The sequence below is a fragment of the Canis aureus genome, chromosome 10 (genome assembly GCF_053574225.1).
Source record: "Canis aureus isolate CA01 chromosome 10, VMU_Caureus_v.1.0, whole genome shotgun sequence".
Classification (NCBI taxonomy): Eukaryota; Metazoa; Chordata; class Mammalia; order Carnivora; family Canidae; genus Canis; species Canis aureus.
In genome coordinates, this window is record NC_135620.1 from 15,169,361 (window position 1) to 15,195,913 (window position 26,553).

Below are 26,553 nucleotides of genomic sequence, written 5' to 3' on the forward strand. Positions count from 1 at the left end.
TATAAGCCAATTGCCCAGGAAACTTGTGGAACAGATCCCCTAAGCTTTCTGATTCAAGATGCTTCTCTGAATTTGATGTTGTTTTTGCCACTGAAATTTTCGAGACACGGAGCAAATGGAACATTGTTCTGTCTTATCACTGATCACCAATTAATAAATAGAGAAATGGTCAGAGAGCAAAACTAACAGAGCTGATGAGCTGCCTTTTCCCCCCATATTTTTCTAATTCTTTTTAAACTTACTTGCTTACCAGAGATACTGCGAGTTTTTTTTTTTTTTTCAAAATTTTACTCACTTCTATCATTCCACTGCAATTTAATTGGGCTGTTTCTCCACCTTCCACATCCTATTCACTCACTCCACAGGCTCCTGCCTCCTCTTCTGCAGAAATGAAGATGGGTGAAGGTTTCTTTGAAGTCATTTCAGCTCCCATGAGAGTACATGCTACATCGTTATAAAAAAAAAAAAATACTGTAGTACAACTACAGACATAGCCAAGCATGCTTACCACAACTCCAAGGGCTTCCAGCCTTATCTGGGTTCTTTAAAATTATGTTCCCTTTAATGAATAGATGACACCAGCAGGATAGATGCCAATAACCCTGATATTTAACTATACTCTTCAGTTGCAAAAGCCATTATCCAAGGATTCTTTCTGGGGGCATTTTTTCTTAATGGGATGCCCTGCCGTGGTAGGAACCATGCTGTCTCGCCTGTCCGCAGACCTCCAGACTAATATATACCAGAGCTTATTCAGCAAATCCATTTTGATATCAAAATGCATCTCCAATCTCAACATGTTTGAGAATGAATCAAAATGTCTTCACTACATGGTGCTCATTTCAATGACTCTATCCCAATGAATCACACTTCCCGCCATGCAACTGCACAAGCTCCCCAAACAGGCATGTGTGAGAACATTTCAAATCTTAACCCTCCACTCAATTCCATCACCAATCGTCTTTATTGTACATCTGAAATTGTTCTTAGGCATAACATTTTCCCTTTAATGCCACATGAACCTTGTCTGTAATTCAGCCATTTCTAACATTTGTTCCAGTGTACACCCCTTCTACTTTTTACAAAGAAGCTGGGATTTTCATTTAACAATGCAACTCTGATCAGAGTATCCACACTTTATTTGCATGGAATGCACATAACCCTGCAGTGATTTTCCTTTGCTTTTATGATCAAGGCCAAAATCCTCAACACACTAGTAACGGCTCCTGCATGGCTCTGTCTCATCATCAGCCATACTCATCTTTCCCTTCCTCCCATTCTTCTAACACTCCACTCTCATTCTGCCACAGGACCTTTGCACATGCTGTGGTCTTGCTGAGTAACTAGCACTCTCATATTCCACTTCTCAGCTAAGTGTCCCTTTATCAATGAAGCCTTCTCTAGGCTCTCAGGCTACATCACATGAATTTCTTATACTCTCCTCTTTTTTTTCCCCCTTAGATCAATGACCTGAGAGTTTGTAATTTCATTTTCATATCAACAGTGTGATTTCTAAATTACTATTTTTCTCTCCCATGAAACTGTCAACTCCACAAGCGCAAGAGCTGTTAAGTTCAGGAACCACTCTACCCGAGTGTCAGAGTCAGATATGAGCCATCAGCAGGTTGACTGAATAATTAACAATTTTAAGACACAAATTTATGGGCTTTGCCTTAGACTTACAGAAGAAGAGTCTATAGATTAGGTTTCTAGACTCCCTCTTTTAAAAAAGTATCTCAGTGTGATTTTGATTTACCCATGGCTGGGAACCAGCTCCCTGGACATCAACTGGGTGTCCTACAATTAATCCAATTCCACAGATTCAAAGGCTCAGTCCCACGAGACTGTCCTCACTTTGGAAGACAGTCTCAAGTAATGGGACCCCAGGGTAACCACACTTCTGTCCAACTTGGCTACAAAACCAGGGTGTCCTATAACCACCAACCACCAACCCCCACCTTGAGGTTTTATAAGTTACTGAAACAGTTCAAAAAACTCAAGGAATTATTTACTATAGCTAATTTATTATAAAAAATACTGATGAATAGACAAATGAAGAAGTACATGGTATAAGGTCTGGAAATGTCCCAAGCACAGGAACTTCTGTTCTTGCAAGGTTGGGGTATACCACTCTTCTGGCACATGGAAGTATTCACCAAAAGCACAAATTCTCTGAAGCCTCCAGTTTAGGGATTTTTATGGAGGCTTCATCATATAGGTATGATCAATTATTTTTTTTTTAAAGATTTTTATTTATTCATGAAAGATACAGAAAGAGAGAGAGAAGCAGAGACACAGGCAGAAGGAGAAGCAGGCTCCATGCAGGAGGCTCCATGCAGGAAGCCCCATGCAGGGCTCGATCCCGGGACTCCAGGATCACGCCCTGGGCTGAAGGCAGGCGCTAAACTGCTGAGCCACCCAGGGATCCCCAGTATGATCAATTATTAACTCCATCTCATGGCACTCTCCCCTCCTGGGGTTGAAAGTTTCAAGCTGCTAGTCATGGCTTATTCTTTCTGGTGACCCACCTTCACCCTGAAGCTACCCAGGAGCCCACCAGGAGTCACCTCATTAGAACAAAAGATGATCCTATCATTCAAAAAATTCTAAGAGATTTAGGAACTCTGTGAATGACCCTCCTATCACCTCTATTACTCAGGTAATTCTTTTTAGAAGCTCTGTGTAAGGAACTGGGGACAGAGACCAAATATAGTTCTCATGTCACAACTGTCTTAGAAAACATCCCCATAACGCAGGAACTTTTCCTACAACTTCAAGAGGTGATCATCTTAACTCTGATTAAGCATTTTCAATGTGTGTGAGGGATTGGTGCTAGTCAAGAGTCACAGCTTAAAAAGCTGTCTATTTCATTTTAGAAGAGCACTCCCCTGTAGAATTTGAATTCCAATATATGTAGGTGTGTGATATTGAAGAATTTATGTAACCTTTCTGAGGCTTGGTTTTCTCACTTGAAATTGTGCTTATTTTAAAGCATCACTGAACAAAAACTCCACATATAAGTACTATGAGAAAAATATGCTGTATTAATCCAAGACATTCATGTTAAGAAAAAAAATGCTAAGATACAAACTTTAGGCATCTTTAAGAAACATTTGAGTTTCCAGAGAAAGATGGTGGTTATTTATATTCATCTCTTTTCATCTATTATATGGGAAAAAAATTCAGATCAACAAGTATCACAAAGTTTTTCAGAACCCACACTTACAGCCTGGGTAGGATCAGCTACTACTATAGATTTCCAACTCTGTTCAACAAGGCAAATCAAAACTTTGAAGCAGCAGACCAAGCTCCAGAGCTCAATGCACAGGGGGTGGCAACTATAGGAGGGCAAGACAGGATCAGAGGCCTAAGGACAGAAAATGGATGAAAATCATCTCCTTAGAGGAGAGACTCACACTGTAAATGTCAAACTGAAAGAGTGCTGAGACACAGTGGTTCTGTGCACTGGCTGCTAAAGAATCCACAGGTAGAGATTTGGCAATGCAGGAGCATGGATCAGAATCTCAAGAAAATACTATTCTGGGGAATAGGAATTGGAAAGGTTTTTTTCTAGGATTAGGGGTGAAGAGGAAGAAGGAAGCAAGTATTGGAAATTAAAGAGTCTAGGGGCACCTTGAGTGGCTCAGTGGTTGGTCATCTGCCTTTGGCCTAGGGTGTGATCCTGGGGTCCTGGGATCGAGTTCTGCATCAGGCTCCCTGCAAGGAGCCTGTTCTCCCTTTGCCTATGTCTCTGTTTCTCTGTGTCTCGCATGAATAAATAAATAAAATCTTAAAAAATACAGGATCTATTGAAATTTTAAAAATAATAGTAAAATCAGGAGACATAAAGTAACCCCTCTCCACCAAAATCAAGCACTATTGTTTTTCAAGACTGCAATGCAATGAACAGAGGAGAGGGCACCTGCAAACTAGAAATGGGGTCGGCCAAACGTATGCTTACCCCTGCCTACATATCCCATTATTGCTCATACAGAAAGAGAAGCCATTTCAAAATGAGCATGCATTGGCAAACAACATCCACAAAGGTATTATTAATAGAGAAAAAAATCTGAAGAGGTTAGCTGAAAAAAATTCTCCAATAAAGATAAAGCAGGTGAAAACCTAACAGCACAACCTGAAATAAACATTCTCACACAATCATTTGTAGAAGTATGACAAATCAGATTCAACCAAAACATATATATATATGACATCGAAGAAAAAGGTAAAATAGCCATGAGATGGAAAATAAAGAGATAAAAGACACGGATAAAAGATAGAAGACCAATCACATAACTAGAGAGTTTGAAGAAAAGCAAAGCAATGCAATGGCATATTTAAGTCTTTAAAGATGCCATCTAAGAAAACTTTCTAGAAAGAAAACGATGATGTTAGATATGCCAAGACTCCACTATAAACCTAAAGTATATAACCCAAGCTCATCGGTTCTAAGATATATCCTAGTAAAACTGTTAGATATTAAGGATACGGGGGAAAAAACATCCCCTGAGCCTCCAAGTAAAAAACAAAAACAAAACTAAGTTACTCCAAATAAAGAAAAATCAGGTTGGCATCAGACTTTTACACAGAAATATATAAAGACAATGGAGAGCAACATTTGAAAGAAACTTTATTATTGTTTAAGATTTTATTTATTCATGAGAGACACACACACAGAGAGAGAGAGAGAGGCAGAGACACAAGCAGAGGGAGAAGCAGGCTCCATGCAGGGAGTCCGATGTGGGATTTGATCCCAGGTCCCGGGGCTGAAGGCAGCGCTAAACCGCTGAGCCACCTGAGCTGCCCTGAAAGAAACTTTAAAGACAAAGTGTGAGCCAGGACTCTTAATCCAGCTAGCCTCTTCAGACAAACAATGGGAATGTGCTAACACCTGGGGAACACGGTCCCCATGAACAATTCCTCAAGATCTGTGAGGGCACCAGCTTAATAATAAGCATTAAATGTAAAAAAAAAAAAAAACAAAAAAAAAAAATAAGCATTAAATGTTTAATCACAGATTTAAAGTTAAAGGAAATGTGCATGGTCCACATGGAAGAACAGGGCATATAGGTTATGTATTCTGCCCCAGTAGAAATAATTCAATAAAAAGTAATTCAATAAAGGAAAAGTACACTAAGAGAAGTTAGATATGCTCACTGATTATCCAACAGGTGGAAGTCTTTTAAAACAAAGCATAGGTATCTAAATAAGGGAAAGAGGACTAACACACAAATTATTACCATAAATGTAACCAGTATCACAAAAAAAAAACAAAAAACAAAAACAAACAACAAACCAATTCTTCCTAATAAACAAGGGTGCTCTGGAAAAAGAGGCAAAGAAAATAGAGCACAGAGAAAAAGAAAAGTAGTAAACACACCTTGGTAGGATGAAGCTGGGACCAAACACATCATTTAAGTAATCTACACATTCATGATGCAAAGTAAAGATCAGTAGTTTATTACAGAAAGATCTTCTACTTCTCATTGATCATCCTGAATGCTTGGAATACTAGAGTCAGCTGGAGCCAATATCTTCCCACCAGCTGTACCCCATTTAGCTGTGGTGCCACTGTCATGGTAACCACTGATTTAGGCACTAGACCAGAAAACTCACTTCAAATTTCCTACGGGGCAATGGTTGGTAGGTGTTATTCATTTAGCTTTGCCTTGTCTCATCATTTTCAAAATCTGTCCCAGCACTAATTTTCATAACCAGCTGGAGTTTAGACTTCAAAGAGGACTCCCCTCCCTGCAAGACACAAACAGTCTCCACTTGGGGTTCCTCTAGCATTCTCTTACGCTGCTGCATTAATTACCACACAGCGATCCATACTCCCTTTTCTGCATCCTCAGGGGATCACGAGCTTGCAAAGAACTTGGGAGCTCTGTCTCCAGCCTGCAGTACACTTCTATATAATACTCTATGTAATAAGGTATATAGATGGGATCATATAGGACATATTCTATTTCATATAATATGAAATGGGCTTATTTTACCTACTTTAAAAATTCAGTCACCCAACAAAACCCTATTACATACTAAATGCAAAAAACTGTTTAAAGCACATAAATCATGAAAGCTAGAAATAAAGGGTTGAGGAAATGTATACCACGAGGATACTTTTTGTGTTGAGCACCGGATGTTTTATGTAAGCAATGAATCACTAAATCCTACACTTGAAACTAACACTACAGTTTATGTTAACAATCTGGAATTGAAATAAAAACTTGGAATAAACAAAAGACACTAGTGACAGCAATTCTGAGAGCAAACAAGCTAGAATTCAGACCAAAAAGCACTAAATGTGACAAAGACCTTTTAGCTTTTGCAAGTATATGCTTGTATATAGTAAATACCATTATATACAATACATATACCTGTAAATAGTAAATACCAAATAGAAGCAAATCACTAATACGAGGGTCTTTAAAACACTTTTTCTCCCTTCCTTTGCCTTCATATCCAGGCTCCCAAGGATCCTACTCCCTCCAACCCCCAATAAATCAGGGTTCTCAGCTCCCTCCAACCCCCAATAAATCAGGGTTCTCAGCTTTTATTGTGCATTGCCATCACCTGAGGAACTTCATTTACACTGATCCTGTGCTATGTCATCTAGAGATACCAAGCCAGTGTGGGAGACAGTTGAGCCCTGACAATGAGGCTTGCCAGGTATTTCCAATATGCTTAGCTGACTGAAAACCACTGAGAAAGATGCACAGTGATGGGAAAAGTAGCAAAACATTCTTTCTACATTAAGCATATTCACAATAGCAGGTAGGTCAAGTTTTAAACATCCCTAAGATAATATATAAATTTAATGCAGTCCCAGAAAACATACCAACAAGTTTTCTGGGAGCTAGAATAGGTACTTCTAACATTCATATAAAATGAGAACATAGCTAGGAAACTCAAAAAAAAAAAAAAAAAGAAAAAAAAAAAAACATTGAAAGGTTGCCTAGCCTTAGGATTTAAGACATTATCAAAACTCTAACTAAAATAGTGTGGTATTGGTGCATGTGTAGAATGACCAACAGAACAGAATAGGAAGTCCAAAAATGAACCTCAAAACGTAGAAATTCAGTGAGTGATAAATAAGGCATACCAAGTGGCTGGGGCGAAAAGGTGGGGTTGACAACAAATGTTCCTGAGACAACTGCTGAACATTAATTTTGGACTCAGACCTTATACCAAACAGATAGGAGATCCAAATATACTAGAATAAAACATGGGTTAATTTCTTTACAACCATGATGTGGAGAAGCCTTCTGTAACTCGGATTCAAAACCCAGTAGCAATAAAAAAAAAAAAGGAATAAATTCACATAAAGGAAGTTCGCATTGCAAAATAATGTCAAAGAATGAATATAAATTTGGGAGAATACAACTGCAATGTGTTTATCAAGTAAAAGGCTAATTACTACAATAACTTACAATGAAAAAAATCTCACACTGATATAAAATGGGCAAAATACATTAATGGTTCACAGAAAAATTTCCAACAGAGGCCTTGGAAACTATGGAGAGATGTTCCAGCACACACTAAAAACCAAAGAGTAAACTGAGGCATCAAAGTCACAATCAAAGCCATCCCTTCTTTTCCCATTAAATGATTCGAGGCTCCTTGGGAAAATGGTGGCTTTCAGGTTTGGGGTGGTAAAAAAAAAATGATTAAGTAAACCCTAAATATTACATTCTAGAAAGCAGAAAGTGCTCAAAAACTACTGAGGGTATGCCAAGTGGGCATAGAAGTGGCTACTATTGGTCCAATCTGGGACAAGCAAAGGATCAGAAACATAATGAAAGTACTACATTATGGAACTGAATTTGAAAAAGAGATCTAATGAGTTCATAACGGTATTCAAGAGACAAAGAGGGAGAGAGAAGAACAAACAAGAAGGCTTCTGCTCTTCTTTCAGCAGAATGCCAGTCAATAAAAGTAAGGAAAAAGCAACACAGTAAACACCACCACTTACAAGTCCCCAAATAAGAAATGATTCAGGCAAGGATCATCGAGAAATGCTAAAATGAACCGACCCAATTTTAGGGGGTGTGTTAGTTTTCTACTGCTTTTTTGTAACATACTACCAAAAATTTAGGAGCTTAAAATAAGACAAATTTGTGAACTTACAGATGTGGGAGTTAGAAGCCTCAAAGTGGACTTGCTGTGCCAACATCATAGTATCAGCAGGTTTGGGTTCCTTTCTGGAAGCCATAGGCATGAATGTGGTTCCTCGCCCTGTCCAGCTTCTAGAAGATGCCTGCATTGTTGGGCTTGTGGCCCTTTTTCTCCACCTTCAAAGCAAGCACATTTTACAACCCTGATCATTCTACCTTCAACACATGTCCCTCTGACTCTGTTAGCTATCCTCTACTTTCCAAGTCACTTGTGATTATATTGGACCCACCTAGATAACCCAGGCTAACTTTCCTATATTCAGGTCAGCTGGTTAACAATCTTTTTTTTAAAAATTTTTATTTATTTATGAGAGAGAGAGAGAGAGAGAGAGAGAGAGAGGCAGAGACACAGGCAGAGGGAGAAGCAGGCTCCATGCACCGGGAGCCCGACGTGGGATTCGATCCCGGGTCTCCAGGATCATGCCCTTGGCCAAAGGCAGGCGCCAAACCATTGCACCACCCAGGGATCCCCTGATTCTATTGGACCCACCTAGATAACCCAGGCTAACTTCCCTATATTCCGGTCAGCTGGTTAACAACCTTAATTCCAACTGCTACCTTCATTCCCTTTACCTATCCTTTAACCTAACAAATTCACAAGTTCCATGGACATCTACAGGCTGTGGACATCTACAGGATGTGGGGATAGAGGTGATATTATCCTGTCTATCTTAGTAGGGCAGAAATTTTCATGGTCTCCAAGTTTTATACCCCAGATTATTCTTGATTCTTATAAAGGAATGAAAAGTACCTTTATAAGATAGAGTTCTAGCTTAATTAAGGGCTCAAATGTAGCTTCACCAGTAATGGGATAAATGAGCCTCCAGGTATAAAGCAATAAGAATATTAACTCACTCATGTAATTTTTTGCCCAAAATATGTAATATTAATTAAAACAGGAAAGAAATCCACAAATTCAGGCTGAGACACACAGCCTATGACAAACAACTGGCCCAGATTCTTAAAAAAATCGCAATGGCATGAAAGAAAAAAGCAGCAAGTCAACTATTGGAGATTAAGAGAGCCCCAAGAGATGTGACAGGGGAATGCCGTGAGTTATCCTTGATTAGATCCTGAGTTGTAGAGGGAAATCAGCAAAAGAAATATTTCTAGAACAATTCGAGAATTTTAGATCTGGTCTGTTTAACCTGTACAATTACTTGATCCATACGGAGCTTATCCATGACCGCGATGTTGTGGTCACATGAGACAATGTCCTTGCTCTGAAGAGACGACATTTTGGGTTGAGCCACCATGACGTCTTCAGTGTGCTTTCTGACAGCTTGGCCGGAAGAAAGGAGAGGTGGTGTGTAAGATGCGTGTGGGAGGGCACACAGAGCAAAGGAGCAAAAGTGAGTTTGACAAAAATTGTAACATTTAGTGAAACTAACTGAAAGGGGAACTTCATTGCCCAGATTTCTCACTTGTGCTTGTCATGTGCATGGTCTGTTTCACCCCAGGGCACCAACAACCACTTCATTTGTCTTGAATATTTGGCCCAACATGCCAAATAATGAACCCTCAATCTTCTGAAAAGCTACAACTTTTCCATCTACGTGTGCGGAATTGTGTGCCTCTTGCCAGATTTCCCAACTTGGCTTAAATGCTTCACAAGTGAGACTTGAATCATCTGGCTACTGTGAGCTTCCCTAGCCAGAAAACTTTCTCTCTTTGCTTCTTTCAAGACTCCATAGAACTTTTGCTTCCTTCATAAGCCGATGGTTAAGATGAACACAGTGAGAGAGCTTCAGTCTTTCACAGGTAAGGAAATGTCTTCATTTCTCCGCCCAGGTCAAGAAGTAATGGGCAATTTCTATCCTTATGGCAAAATTATCTCCTTTCAAATGGACAGGTTTGATGACTTGTTTGTTTGCAAACGATTCCATAACAGAAGAGATTCTTTTTTGACCTAAACAGCTTCTCACCACACTACAGACATTTTGCATGTTAGATATACATAAAGGAGATTTTTCTGAGTTGTATTTTCACACATTCTTTAGAATAGAAGCCTTTCAAACCCACGCCATCCTATTTTGAGGGTGTAACTATGATTTCTAAACAGCAGACGTGTGGATAAGCAGAAGGGACCCACTATAGGAGCATGTCCCTTTACAAAGCCAGTATAAATGTTTCAAAAGCCATTCTAACATTTAGGGTTTTTTTTTTTTTTTTTTTTTTTTCTCGCAGAAGTTTCCTTATGATTCCAGTATTGTATCACCTGATGAGCTACAGGGCTCCTTACTATTCCAGATGATACGCAACTGGGTTTGGAAGAACTCTTTATTAAAATGCCCTTAAGTCATAAAAACGTGCTTTGAAGTAGAACAGTAGGCAGCTGCTTCAGTAAGTTGAAGATCAAAGATGTTGGTATCCCCATGGCCAATGAGAATGAAAACTTGATTTTAGTGCAGAAGTGTTTCGGGAGAAGAAATGATTTCTTGCTGATGAAAAAAAAAGAAAAACTGGAAACAGAGCAAGAAAGCTGTGGACCTATCTTCCTTACTCTGCAGTTCATGGATTTCTCCAATAGCCTATCAGACCTTCTTTCAATTGGTCTTTTTAAATTTGAAACCTTTTCTTCAATTCTCTGTTTTTTTTTCTCTCTTCTCAACAGCTGGCCCCTTATCTTTGCCCTTAAAAGAGAACATGCTAGCCTGCCCCCCTACAGACAAGCCCTCTGAGGCGGGGGTGTGCCATTTCTTATTCTCCATGGCCTTGTTCTGAGACTTGCCACCCGACATTAGATTATTTTTCTTCCTCATTATTTTCCCATTCATGTGAAAGCCAGTGACAGGACCACAGAACAAAAATGCTCACAGCGGCCACTGCAAGAAGCAGTGTGGTATCAAATTTTGAGACGGACTGTTACTAGCCATTTGCTTTGTGCTTCAGAGGTTACTGGCTAGTGAGTGAAATTGAGCCAGTTCAACATCTCTTGATCATGCACCTCCCGGGGTTTTCCTGAATTCTGCAGCAAAATGGTCAGTTCATTTTGGCACATACTGTTGAAGAAGGTAGAAGCGGGGTAGGGAAGCTGGACCGACAACAGCTAGTCCTACCAATGGATCAGATCTTGGTCCTAGCCCAGAGGACCTTCTGGGGTGACCTGAGAGGGGAAGCCTACGTCAAGCCAAGGCTCAGTCTTGAGGCTTCTTGTGAGGTTTCAGTTTCTGTTCAGTAATGTACTCGTCACACTATCTGGTATTTAATTCATATTCAAGATTGGTTACCAAACCAGGAGAGGTAGAGTTCAGATCTGAGGATAACCCACTTTGTATTCTCTCTCAGAACTAATGGAGGTTGTAGCCTAAGGAGCCATTCCTTTTGAAATTTTCAAGAATTCCCACAACTACACAAAGATCATATGGGGATGCCCTGAAGAGCTCAGCAAAGCCCAAAGCCAGTATCACACGGCCCATCCCAAATGGATGGATGGATACGTGTGTGTATATCAGAACAAAGAACTCGGTAAGTATGGGACTGAACACATTTCTGCCCTCAAACCTCCCTATAAAATGAGAATGCAATCGAAGAATTTATGACTCTCTTCTAGGACTTAATTCTGCATGTAAACACTCCCACTAAACAGATAGATGACAGATATCAACACATAACATGAATCTCTATAGTAAGTAGACTTTTCCCTTTTTAAAGTAATTTTCCTCAAATGCTTTAAATTTTAAAAAGGGAATGGCATGGAGACAATGAAGTCACAGAGATACACACAGTCATATAAATATTTCCAACTGCATATTGATATACATATGGATGTCTTTTGATATGCTCTTATATATGATCTTCCATATTTAAAAGCTCATTTTCTCTGAGCATTCCCTCCTTCCTACCTCTACCCCAAATAAACAAATGTGTTGGAGGACAAAGAGTTCTCGCTGGAACATCCTTTCATAAAATAGGCTTCAGCTTTTAAGAATTTTATTATTTTTTATTCAAGTATAGTTAACATACAGTGTTACATTAATTTTAAGTGTACAATATAGTGATTCAATGATTCTACACACTACTCAGTGCTCATCATGGTAAGTGTACTCCTCTTAATCCTCTTCACTGATTTCTCTCCTATCCCCCTATCCTCTCTGGCAACCATGAATTTGTTTTCTATATTTAAGAGTCTGGGGTCTTTTTGGTTTTGTTTTTGAGATAGAGAGAGAGAGAGAGAGCAAGAGAGAGTGAGTGCACATGTGAGCAGGTGGAGAGGGGCAGAGAGAGAATCTTAAGTAGGCTCCACACCCAGGGTAGAGCCTGACACGGGGCTCAATGCCACAACCCTGAGATTATGACCTGAGCTGAGATCCAGAGTCACCGCTCTATCAGCTGAGCCACCCAGGCATCCCCAGAGTCTGGCTGTTTCTCTCTTTTAAATTGTTCATTTGTTTTGTTCCTTAACTTCCACATGATTGAAATCATATGGTATTTGTCTTCCTCTGACTGACTTATTTCACTTAGCATCATACCCTCTAGATCCATTCGTGTTGTTGCAAATGGCAAGATTTCATTTCATTTCATGGCTGAATAATATGTTGAAGCAAACTGTGCCATCATGACTGAAGACTCTGTGAGTCTCAGTTTATTCTAAAGTGAACAGTTTGGATCAAAGTGGCAATCTGCTGGCAAACCTATTAATTCATGGGTCGACCTTCATTCTTCCTTGCCTCACTCTACCACTATTCTTTTTAATATTTATTTATTATTTATTTATTTATTTATTTATTTATTTATTTATTTATTTATGAGGCGGGAGGTGCTGAGGGGGAGAGAAACTCCAAGCAGACTCTGCACTGAGCACAGAGCCTGACGTGTGGCTCAATCTCACAACCCTGAGATCACAAAACCAAGAGTCTGATGCTTCATCAACTGTACTACCCAGGCACTCCTCCACCATGATTACTTCTGTGTAATATAGCAGCAGCTCTATATTCAAGGGCTTAATCAGGGAAAGTGTTTTGAATATCTAGTTTAGAGAAAGGGTGATGTGAGCCTTTTAAACTAGTTGGAAACATTTAAATTTAGAATGCACTTTTTGGGGAGAGGAAATGAGAACACCTCATGATCATGAAATGATGCTTCCTTCTTTTGTTTTCAAGTGAGGCTGATAATGATAGTCATACATCCTGTTTCCATGAAGTCAGCCATAGGAATGAACAAGGCAATTAGGAATCATGTCAGTGTTGCTTCATCTTCATTTTAATAAAGAGACTATTATAAAAGCAGTTATAAGTTCACAGAAAAAGTGAGTAGAAAGTACAAAGGTTTTTCATTTACTCTCTCTCTCCTTCCATGCACAGCCTGCCCGACTATCACATCATTATCACTCAAAGTCCATAGTTTATACTACAGTCCACTCTTGAGATTGTGCATTCTGTGGCTTTTGACAAATATATAATGACATATATCCACCATTGTAGTATCATACAGAACTGCTTCATTGCCATAAAAATACTCTGTGCTATGTCCATTCACCCCTCTTTCCCAGCAACCCCTGGCAACCACTGGTCATTTTATTGTCTCCATAGTTATATCCTTTCCAGAATGTCATACAGTTGGCAGCACACAGTTTGTGACCCTTTCATATTCACTTACTTTACTGAGCAATATGCATTTACATTTCCTCCCTGTCTTTTCATACCTTGATAGCTTACTTCCTTATAGAGCTAAATAATATTCTATTGCATTGATGTGTAACCTATTGACCTAACAAAGCACATCTTGTTGTGTCCAAGTTTTGGCAATTTTGAATAAAGCTTCTATAAACATTTTAGTATAGGTTTTTGTGTGGAGGTTAAGTTTTCAACTTTTTGTGGAAATACCAAGGAAATGACTGATGGATTAAATGGTATGTTTACCTTTGTAAGAAACTGTCAAATTGTCTTCCAGAGTAGCCATCCTATGTTGCACTCCCACCAATATAAATATGAGTTTCTGTTGCTGTACATTGTCACCAGCCTTTGGTGGTGTCAATATTTCTAATGTTTTGAATTTTAACCATTTTAATAGATACATCATGGTATCTCATTATTGTTTTAATTTCTAATTCCCAAGTAACAGCATAATGAGCATCTTTTCATTTACTCTTTCCCATTTATGTATTACTGTTGGTGAGGCGTCTGCTCAGATCTTCTGCTTACATTTATTATTTTTTTAAGATTTTATTTATTTATTTGAGAGACATAGAACATAAGCAGGGGGTGGGGCAGGAGAGGGAGAGAGGAAGAAGTAGACTCCCCATGGAGCAGGGAGTCTGATGCAGTGCTCTATCCCAGGACCCTAGAATCACAACCTGAGTCCAAGACAGATGCTTAACGAAGTCAACTTCTGCTCACTTTTAAATGGGACTCTGAACTTTCTTACTATTCAGCAGTAAGAGTTTTTTGTATATTTTGGATAACAGTCTTTTATTAAATGTTTTTTAAAAAAAATATTTTCTATTCTTTGTCTCATCTTTTCATTCTCCTAACTACTGCTTCATTTTAAAGTTTTTCTTCTTCATCCTCCATTTGACCGTGGGTACCAGAAAGAATGCTTAAACATGGATAATGCCAGTTCACTGGAGTAATTTCCCCTGAACACCACATGAAGGTCTCAACCATCTATTGGTTGGTCATTGAGTAACCCTAAAACATTTTACTTGCATAGTCTATTGGTCAAAAAGTTCTTTGTGCAACTTATTAAACTCTTCCTGGAAGGAATGAAGGGAGTAGATAACATTTTTCCATCTGACAGATGGGAACTTGGATATTCAGATGTTAAAGAGATCTCCTGACCTTGACTTACTAAGTGAGCAACCACACTGATTATCAGCTACTTTCCTTCACTGGATTATTTAAGTTTGTGAAGTTTTCTGGTATGCATAAATTATAGTCACTTCAGTGAGTAGCTACGTCTGTATACACCACGATTAGGCAGTCCTCTGTATCACTTTGTAAGATGCTTTCACTCCACAGAATTAAAGAAAAAATGAGAAACAAAAAAAATCATCCTGATGAGAAAGGATGCAGGGCAGCCCAGGTGGCTCAGCGGTTTAGCGCCGCCTTTGGTCCAGGGCCTGATCCTGGAGACCCGGGGTCGGATCCCACGTCGGGCTCCCTGCATGGAGCCTGCTTCTCTCTCTCTGTGTCTCTCATGAGTAAATAAATAAAATCTTAAAAAAAGAGCGAGAGAGAAAGGATTCAATGTGTACATGAAATAAGAAAGCTATTTTTGAAATACTGGTCTGCTTCTTCCTTAGCAGCCTTATTGATGTTTAACTGCTATACCAAAAAACAAACAAACAAACAAACAAACAAACCCTGCACACTTAACATACACAATTAATTTGGACATATGCCTATACCTGTGATATCATCATCAAATAATATTTATTATTAAGCTAATATGTTTATAATAAACATATCCATCACCCCCAAAGTTTCCTCATATCTCCCTTACCCTGTTTTGTCTTTTTAATGATATGGATTAGTAACCAAAGAAAAAAATACAATGTGTTATGACGTGTTATGGTTTAACAGGTCCAGCATTTAATTGTTCTGTAAAAAGATATTGGTTAATTCTTATCTCAGACACAAAACTCTCTGACCTCCCAATTCTGTCCATCAGACACTAAATGTGTGAACCGATTTTTTTCAGAGGAAAGGGGTAGAACATAATTACACCATAATTACACTCAAAAACATGTATTGCACGTATTTGTGAGTTTCCTTTTCAATCACATACACCACACACACACCTCCTATGCACACACACCCTACCAACACACACACACACACACACACACACACACATGTTCTCATACTTTGAAAAGAGAAAAGAACTCTTTGTCCTATATAGTTTTCTTTTTTTCCCCCTGTGCTTTGAAACCGCGAGTTCTCCCACCTCAGAAGAGCAGACTGTCCTTTTTCTCCCTGCTTAGGAAAGGGAAAAAAAACTCTTTTTTTCTGGCTGAGCTGAGAAGTGGCAAAAGACTACTTAGCATGTTCTCTTCTACCAGTGTCCAATTGCTCAGTTTGAGTGTATTTTACAGTGGTAGAAGTGTAATCTGAACTTAGACATTGTTATGAACTGAATGTGGGTTTCCCCTGCAAATTCATATGTTGAAGCTCCAGCTCCCAGGGTGGCTGTATTTGGAAAAGCTATCTCTAAGGAAGTAATTAAGGTTAATTAATGAACTCATAAGCGTTTTTCTTTCTCTCTCTTTCTCCCCCTCCCTTGTCTGCCTCCTAGTCTCCCCCTCTCCCACCATGCACACATACTGAGAAAAGGCCATGGTGAGGACAGAGTGAGAATGTGGCCATCCACAAGCCAGGAAGAGAGCCCTCACCTGGCATCAAATTGGCCAGAAACTTGATCTTGGACTTTCAGCCTCCAAAACTTTGAGAAAATAAATTTGTGCCATTTAAGCCATCCAAACTGTGCTGGGTTTTTTTTTTTTTTATCACAGTCTGATCTGACTAGTGGCCTTATTCTACTAAGCTACCGCCACATAATGAATCATTCTATAACTTGGTGTCTTAAAATGATAGCAATAATCTTCTTATGATTTCTGTGGATCAGAAACTCTCGAAGGGTTACATTGGGCAGTTCTGCCATGGTAGCTGTTCTTGTGGTTATAGCCAAATTCCAACTGGAACTAGGAGCTGAGGTCTGGCATCCCCCTCTCCTTGAGTAGGCTCAGGGCCTTCCCTATGGGGTTTTTCTGCACAGGCTGTTGGATTCCCTAACAGAATGAAACCTCAGGGTTGTCAGATTGCTTCCATGTTGCATGAAACTTTCAAGAATTAGTATTCTGGAAAACAAGGCAGAAGTGCCACTGTCTTCTATGACCCAACCTCAGAAATCATTGCTTTACTTTCATCCATTCTATTGGTCATAAGTAAGTCACAACCTAATGCATTTGAAGGAGAGGGTAGTTAGGCTCCACCTCTCTATGGTTTTAGAAGACCATGTGCAAGGAGAGCTATTCTGTGGCTACTTTAAAAATATAATTTACCACAGAAATGTTTGGTTTCAAGGACTATAATTTTCCCGTAATAATTTTATGATGCTAAAATGAAAATCCTTCCCCTCCTTCAGGAATTAAAATATGGAGTTGAGAAACAAAGAGATGAGTCATTATGAGTTATTTAGAATGAGTGAACCATGCCCCACTCTATTTTGTTAAGAGACCTAGAGTCACAGAAATCATGTTCAAACAGATACCTTTAAACTAACTCTCTTACCCAAGGTCTTTGGGGAGGGTTTGGGGTCTACTCGGTCCAGTGGAAAGAGGACTCTTCTTATAAAGTGTGAACTACAGAGCCCTGAGCATCAGCTCAGGGGATCTGACCCAGGACTGAGCAATGAGACACTCTGGTTGGACCCCAAATCTCTTCCCAGAGCAGAGGCAGAACCAAGGAGGGGTAGTGGTGGTGGTGTGAGAGAGACATGGGTACCAGGATGTCAACAAAATGGCAGCACTGTGTGGGATGGAACAGCATGCAAAGTGCTATGCAAGATACTAAGAAACCGCATTCTACAGCAGCATCATTTAGCAAAGAAAGAAAAGAGAAAATTCTGCTTACTGGCAAGAGAGCCTTAGTTGTTCAGACTGGAGGAAAAATCAGAAAACCATAGGAGATGACCCAAAGGCTCTATCTTATTCATCTTTTCTGTCTGGAAAGGAATTATCTCCTAGAATGTAGTCTCTGGGGACACAATTTTTCTCCTCTTATCCCTGGAAGAAGCTTGCTAGAAAAGAGATCCTGTATGGTTCATATTCACAGTACCTTGCCCCAGTCCTGAATGTATGAAAAAGTAAAGAATGAAAGAAAAATCACTCAAAAAAATCTAGACTTAGTTCACAAAGAAAGAACAGATACTGCTCGAGGCTCCCGATGCCAGTGTTATCAAGACACTGAAATGTTAATTGCAGGTCCTGATACTCCCTCTGTCAACTGTTTCCCCAATCCAGGTCACAGGGTGAGAGGGCTGGCTACCAATTAAAAGTAAATCAAGATGATATTAGCTCACATACTGTTTTGAAAGGCAGAAAGGTGTTCTAGAAATGTATATTTTTTTTATTATTTTATTTTATTATTATTTTTTAAAGATTTTATTTATTTATTCATGAGACAGAGAGATAGAGAGAAAGAGAGAGAAAGAGAGAGAGAGAGAGAGAGACAGAGGCAGAGACACAGACAGAGGGAGAAACAGGCTCCATGCAGGGAGCCCGATGTGGGACTCAATCCCGGGACTCCAGGATCACGCCCTGGGCCGAAGGCAGGCGCTAAATTCCTGAGCCACCCAGGGATCCCCTAGAAATGTATATTTTAAAACTGAATCTGACTGGACTGTGGAAAATCAACATGGCTGGGATCCACTGGTGTAAGATGTGTTTAATTGAGTTGGCTTGCCAGTGCCCATTCCCTCTTTTGTGTAACTAGTGGTAGCATCTTTTTTTTTTTTTTTTTCCTTCTGAATGATGAATCTTCCTGAGCAACAACATACTGTGGAGGACTAACCTTAGCTCAGAGCACACTGAGGTTCAAGTGTTCAGGGAACTAGGAAACATGTTTTATAGTGTTGTCACTTCCTTTCACTTTCTTTCCCAATTTCAAGAAGGTATTCTACTGTTTGCGACAGATTAGCATGAAATCTTCCGAACCTGATTTTTCTCCCTATGCATAAACTGGTAACTGAAACCATGAGGGGTGCACATTCATGAAGAGGAATAGGCACTGAAGCCTTGGAGAATAAGTTCTAATTTTTATTAAATATTTGGAAGAGTGTATGGGGAAAATCTATCTAGTGATGTATTTTTCTTCCAAGTTTAGCATATTCCATCTTGATAATCTTTCATCACTGAAATTCATGCCAAACATTTCATTCTTGGGGCACCTGGGTGGCTCAGTCAGTTAAGCATCCAACTCCTAATTTCAGCTCAGGTCATAATCTCCAGGTCGAGCCCTGCATAGGACTCCATGCTCAGTGGGCAGTCTGCATGAAGAAGATTCTCTCTCTCCTTCTGCCCCTCCCCCTGCTCACTCACATTCTCTTTCTATATATAATAAATAAATCTTAACAAAAAACAACAAAAAACCCCCTCTCATTCTTATCCCCAACTACCTCTGCAACACAAAGTGGTCCAAGGAAACACTGCCGATCTAAGTGTGCATGATCAGAAGAATGAAGAATGTCCTTTCTCCATTTTGGGAAGATTTTCCACTCAGCTACTCAGCTTTGGGAGAAAGAAAGAAAACATCATGGATTCAGTGGATTCCATCTCAGTGCTCAGTGGAGGGATAACCGATCTAGCCTAATTACTGTGCATACCATAAAAGTCACTGCCTCTCCAATGCCTTCCTGCCAATTAACCCACAGCACAGTTTGATCATCCAATGGCAGGAATTTCCTGTGAAGTGTTATCTTCAGAATTACTTCCCCTAGAAGAGTCACATCCCTGGAATATTTTTTCATCCTGTTTCAACAACCCACAGATTTTGGAGTAGAATTCAAAGCCAAATTAATGGGAAGGCACGCTGGGTATCCACTGAGGATGTAGATCGAGAAGGGGAACTGAAATATCACTGGAATAAATTGGCTAAATGTAAATTGGTTTAACTCCTCACTGGTGTCAACCTGTCTGGGTTGAGTACTTTTGTGAATCTCACATGAGCTTGCTGTCAGCTGAGTTCAAAAATCAATAATGCATGTTGTTTTGCTTACCACAAATAAGTGATTTAGTCTAATTATCTAAATGTCAAATCCCTTAATTTGCCTCCCAAGATATTGTCTCATCTAGAAAATTGCAAGAAAAAAAATTGAGAGAACTATAGAAAATGGGGAAATATATTTTGGGTTCTTTTTTCTTTCTTCTTCTTCTTCTTCTTCTTTTTTTTTTTTTTTTTTTTTTTTGGACTTGTTTTTCTTTTGGTCACTTTTCTGTGAAGCCAGTGAAATCAGTTGAGTGATTGCTTTTTATATACAGTTTTTGTTAATGGAAAAAAATCAGTTTCTCCTACCTTCCCTAAAACAAGGAGGCACAACTATTTAAAGGAAATATGATATAAGAAGTGTCAATTTATTAATCTCTCCAGAGGAAGCCCAAGTCTTATGTCAACCTTGAGACAACAAGATCCATTTGATGAGCTTTGCAGCATCTTTATTGTAGGAGGCAATCCATAAATGGAAAGTATTTAAAAGCAGTGTTGACCTTGAATGGCCACTTACTAGGTATGTTTTTTTATTAAATAATCTGCTCCTTTAGTTCTAGTGAATCATGCTTTTGACTGTACCTGCCCCTCCTCCCAACACTTTACTAGTAACTTCTATAGGCTTATAGATTGATTTCCTTGCTTTTATTCTAGGACATTTTTTGTTGTTTGGCTAACCTCCAATTCATCATCAATTATGAATCCTTTCTGTCATTTATAATCCACTGAGAAATATCATGAAAATTTTACATCAAGTTAACTTGGTTTCATTCAGTCATTTGAAAGCTAACCATAGTTTTTAAGGACTGACTTACTCAGGGACCAGGTTAAGAACCCTATACATTTATATAATATACATTTTATCCTCACGGTCACCTTCTAAAAGAGATCCTGCACCCATTCAGGACAAGAAACTGAGGCCAAAACACCCTGCATTCATTCATTCTTTCTCTTTTTTTCTTTTTTCTTTCTTGATTTGCCTTTTTCACAGTAAGAAGTAAAGCTAGGATTTGACCCCCACTGTGTCAACTTTTGATGTCAAAATCCAAGCTCTAAGCCCCTGCACTGTTATTCATATCTTACCATTTATTGACCAAGTGAGAGGACTGTGCTTTGCACTGTGCATTTTGCATTCACTCCAGAAGGACTTGCCAAGATTCACAGCAGCTACATAACTTTTTTTGTGGTCTCACAACCCATGAGTGGCAATGCTAGAAGTCCAATGAGTGCTCAGGCTGTGTTAGACACTACACTATGATCTTTATGATTATATTACATCAACATTCAACATCTTTTATTATTGCTATTATCCATCTTTCTATGTTTCCCAATTCACAGATGGGAAAATGGAGTTGTAGGGAAGTTACGTGACTTGCTCATGGTCACCATAGTAAGAAGTGAAATTAGGATAGGAATCTGAATCTAGACCATTTGTATCCAGAGGTCATACTCAAATGCTGTCAAGTATAAAGAAAAAATTCTTGAAAAGACTCATCTTTATAAGAGTAGCTTTAGGTTCACAGCAAAAATGAGAGGAAGGTATGGAGATTTCCAACAGACCCCCCATCTGTACACATGCATAGCCTTCTACACATAGAACACCCCTCTTCCCCATCACAGCTGAATATCCATGATGAATGATGAACCTACAGTGACACATTACAATCACCTCAAAGTCTGGAGTCTACATTAGGGTTCACTTTCACTGTACATCCTTTGGGTTTGGATAAATGCATAAGGATAAGCAACCACCATTAGAGTTTCATACAGATAGTATTTTTGCTGCTCTAAAACCCCTCCATATTCTATTCATCTATCCCCTATCTCTATCTCCTGTAAAGAAAATTTAAAGTATAAAAAATGTACTTTAAGCCATCACAAATCTACAAACAACTATGTTAACACATTGACCTATTTGGTGTATTTGCCTTGTTTCCTAGAAAATTCTGCTTTTTCTATTTAAAAATATTTGTGAATATTTGTGAATATTTATGAATATTTTCTTATGGTATATTCTAAAATACTTGTGAATATTTTCTTATGGTATATTTTAGAAAACATGATTTCTAATGGGTATATTTCCAGCCTATTACAGATCTTAATTTTTAAATCATTAGGTTATTATTGGACATGTCTCTCGATTTCTCCTAATGAATAATGCTGAAATATTCTTGAACATGAAGATTTATATTCAAGAATACAGTCTTTAATTGCATACATACTGCCTGATTATTTTCTTAGCATAAATCCACAGAAATGGAAACACAAGGTCAATTGTACATCTTTACGGCTCTTATTATATATTAACATAATTATTTTCAGGAAAAGAAAACCAAGTCACACTCCCTTCAACCATTTAAGTGCTTGTATGCTTGCCAGACCTTTCCTAGGATTGTTATATCAAAATTTCCAATTATGAAAAAAATTCATCTTGCAATTGTTTTTTTTTTATTTTTTACCGAGTGTGAAAAAAGTTATCCAAATATTCATTTGTTTTATTTCTAAGTTGATTAATTTAGTCCAGTGTTTACTGAGGGAGGGGAAAGAGGTGGTGAGACGTGTGGAGGAGAAAAAACAAGTGGAGAAGAGGTACCAAGATAGGAGAAGGCAAGACTTGACAACATATGAGAACAATTACAGACTTTTAAGTATGGAAATGACAGCATGAGAATTCTATTTTCCTAAGATTATTATGGAGACCAAGTGCAGAAAAAATTTGCAAAAACTGGAAGAGAATGCATGGGGAACCATCAGGGTACAAAGTTACTTAGAAGCTAGCTCAGTAAGAGACACAAGAAGACAGGAGTCAAGATAAACCAAAACTAAGGTGGTAGCCATCAAAGTGGAGATGAGGAGCTGGGTTCAAGGACATTTAGGACATGGAATCAACAGGGCTTGGATGCTTCTTGGATGTAGAAGAGAAGGAGAAATCTGAGGTGACTGCCACATTTCTGGTCACAGTTGATTGGTGGTATCTCTGTGGGTTAAGGTTGAGAAGAGAATTGGGACAACCCATGAAGACACCCAGGAGCCACTCAGTTGTCTAGATTTATCATTTGGCAGAGAAGTGGGAGTTAGGACATGGAGGCTCGAAAGTTCTAGGTGGGACCTGCGGTGCTAAGTCTCTGTATTATCACTGATAGTGTGGAAAATAATGCTGAACTCATGGGACCATGGAAAAGATCAAGGGAATTAACATTTATAAAGTGTTCAGTTTAGTGCCTGGAGCTTAGTAAATAATAAATAATGAGAGCAGCCTTGTTGTTATTAAAAAGAGGGTAGGAATGGTCATCAATGTGTTACTCTTACAATGAAGAAAGAGAAGCCCTAAAATGCATCGGGTTAATATTGCAGTGGGAGGAATCTAGGTGACCTTACAAAGAGCAGTTTCTATGAGGAAATAATTGTGTGGAGAGTTGAAGGCTGTTATGAGAGTGTCAAAAGGGGCACTGCAAGCAAGAGATGGATGAGCCTGAATATCGGATCATAAATAGAAAAATAAGTAACAATGTTTAGTCTCCGGAGGAGTCAGAATAGTAGCCCCTCAAGATTGTTCATGCTCCGATCCTTGTGACCTGTGAATATGTCATCTTGTGTGGCAAATGAGATTTTACAGATAGGATTAAGTTAAGGAACCTAAGTGGGAAGGTTATCTTAGATCATGGGGTGAATGCCATATAATCACAAGGGTCCCTAGAAGAAGGGGGTAGAAGGTTCAGAGTCAGAGCAGATGGGACGACAGAAGCAGAGATGAGACTGATGCAGCCAGAAGCTAAGGAATGTGAGCAGCCCGCCTTCTGCAGTCTCCAGGAGGGACAGAGCTTTGTGGGCCCTTCAGTTCAAGTCCCATAAGGTCCATTGCAGACCTCTGACCTGCACAACTATAAGAAAAATGTGTGGGTTGTAGTAATGAGTTACAGCAGCCATAGGAAACTGATAGAGTCCCTTAAGAGCATGGTGGGAGGTCCATGTAAAGAGATCCAACTTGGCTTGGACAGGTGCCTGAACTGCCCATATATGGTAAACAGTTGCCTGGATGACCACCAAGTGGCTGATCACCATAGCTGTGACTGGAATCTAGAACTATCCTTGATGTGCCATAGATGCTCAACTAATATGTACTAAATAAATTACTATTTCAGAGCATTTTCAGGTTTTTTTTTAATTGCACTCTGACCTCACTTCTATCTTCCCAACCTCCTCAGCTGCTCAAACAAAAGCTCCAAATTTTATCTCTTAATTTTAATTTTTATTTAAAGATTTTACTTATTTATTTGAGAGAGACAGAGACAGAGGACGAGAGAGCAGGGAGAGAGGTAGAGGAAGAGGGAAGATCCACGTGGAGCCCATGTGGGGCTCAATTTCACAGCCCCGACATCCAGAAATCAAGTCTGAGGCTCAACCCACTGAGCCCCCAGGCATCTCAGAAGCTCTAAATTTTAAAGGCTGCCCTATCTGCTCTCAAAATTGTTTTCATCTCCTGTGTTATGCCCAGTGTTATTCAAAAGTGGACATGTCACCTGAAAGTTGATGGTGCGAGCTAAAACTTGACGAATCTCCGTTCATCCCTGTGGAAGAGCTATTTCAGACTAACCTTCTCTCATTTCTATCTTCCTTAAATGAAATGCCGATCTGAACAATTCAATCTCCGTTGAGATGAATTAGAAATTAGAAGCTTTCTCTGCAGGTTTAAGCAGCTCCGGGATTTGTCATTACGCTTTTACCAATTTCTTTAGAGGGAGCGAACGATAAAGATGAAAAGCAATAACCTTGCAAAGTACATATTTTGAGCTGGATTTGAAAGGGCGCAACAAGCTCCTGCTCACAAAGAAAAATCTTTGTGGCTGAGATTCTGGGCTCCCGTGTGTTCATCTCTTGCTCCCACTGACATGCTTTGAAAGCAACAACCGCATCACTTAATTCAGCATTCAGAGAAACCAGTGTTACCCTTGCAGTCCACCGTGAGAAAGCCAAAATATGTGTGAGCTTTCCTCCAGGAGTACTGGAAGGGCCCAGAATTCCTGTCATCGTCAGCATCTACCTTTCCTTTCTTGAGACTGATGATTTCAATCTAGTCATGTGATTTGCTTCCTTTCCCCTACCAACCTGGACACCTGTCTCACCAACCAAAAGAGTGCTATTTGAAGCTGCTTGATCTCTCACTAACTGTGGTTTCACATCATCTTTTCTCCCCCAAGCCTTTTATCCTGGGTTTTAGAAGATTATATTTTTTAAATACAATTCGTCCACCCCGGTCTCCTTTCTACTTCTCCTGACATTCTTTACCTTCCTTTGTTTCTAACTGCTTCCAGTCCATGAGAATAAGAATCTGACACTAATCCTGACTAGCAATCCAAGCCAATATTTGGAAGAGAGTATAGAGAGTGTTCTGGGAGATACAGAGGAAGAGAAGAGCAGATAGGTGGGTAGGTAGACAGGTAGACAGAGAAATGGAAAATTATTTTAAATATTATTATCAGATAGCAAAAATTGCACCTGTGAGTGACTCCTTCACCGGCCCACTTCCTCCACCACTCAGGATTGCACAGATTCCCATGGCAACTCTCCTTAATTGTTACTATGCCAGGGTAGCAATTATCACATCCACAAAGGAAGAGTGGTCATTTTCTCAGTAGGGAAAGAAAAGAACCACAGTCTATGGAGGATCCAAGGAAGATGAATCATTTATACTCTTCTCATCTAAGTACATCCTGAAGCATTCCCTAGCACTTCTTCAAAACCTGTTCCTTGTAAGTTTGCTCATTAGGGGAGGAGAACGAACCCTTTCAGGCCACCGAGGCACCCTGCAACAATACCTAATCTACCATGAGTCTACGTAAGTAGGGCTCACCCTGTTGGCTTTTACTGGTTGTCTGCAAATGGACAGAAGCAGAGCAGAGCAGGTCAATTTACAGTCCTGTGGACGGTAATGAGGGAGGGGCTTGAAGGTACAGTTGCGCGCATGTGCGCACACCCACCCACCCACACATATTCTCCACCAACCTTAGAAGATTCTTCAGTGATGATTCTTTGGCTCAGGTATATAGATAAAAGCTCTATTCATACGAGCTTCAGAATTTCCTGCCGTCAACCATGACTAATGTTTGCAAATAAACCTTGGTTACTTTGTGTTTGAAAACGATGGTTAGTACCACAAAGGAATCCATAAAACAAAACAGACTAGAGCCTTCCCACAGTATATTTTTCAAATGCTTCAGATGATAAGGCTGGGCTACAAACAAGCAGTAATTTGTGTGCAGTAGTCTCTCCTCTGCCTTCATTATCACATTGGAACAGAAAAAAAATGCCTACTGGGTATCAGTGAGATTCACAGCTCATATGCCTCCAAAGCATCCTCCTGTCTACTCTAGGGTGGAAGATTCTTTATCACTTGACAGATACTAATCTTTGGAGCCCCTACGAGGAGCCAGGCACAATCCTAGTGCTAATGAAGACTGCAGTGGGTGGAACAGCCACACTCTCGTGCTCACCGAACTCACATTCTGACGATGGGCAATAGCCAACCAATGAATAAGTATATCCTATGACAGCTGATGCTAGGTGTTGCAAAAGCAAGCAAGCCAGCCAGCCAGCCAGCCAGCCGGACAAAGAGGATAGATACTAATAGGAGTGAGGTTTATTGTATGGGGGGTGGTCAAAAGAAGGCCTCTCTG

At 39.5% G+C, this 26,553-nt stretch overlaps 1 long non-coding RNA gene across 5 annotated transcripts in view; it reads left to right on the plus strand.

The window, feature by feature from the left end:
* Positions 1–26,553, plus strand: part of LOC144322009 (uncharacterized) — a 103,703-nt gene that overhangs the window by 39,683 nt on the left and 37,467 nt on the right. For 4 of the 5 annotated variants that reach the window (XR_013387570.1, XR_013387572.1, XR_013387571.1 and 1 more), the window contains 3 exons: positions 9,460–9,529; positions 9,638–9,938; positions 11,466–11,645. This is a non-coding gene — a long non-coding RNA (uncharacterized LOC144322009). The remainder of the gene's footprint in view (positions 1–9,459; positions 9,530–9,637; positions 9,939–11,465; positions 11,646–26,553) is intronic. The other variant, XR_013387569.1, reaches the window with a different exon arrangement.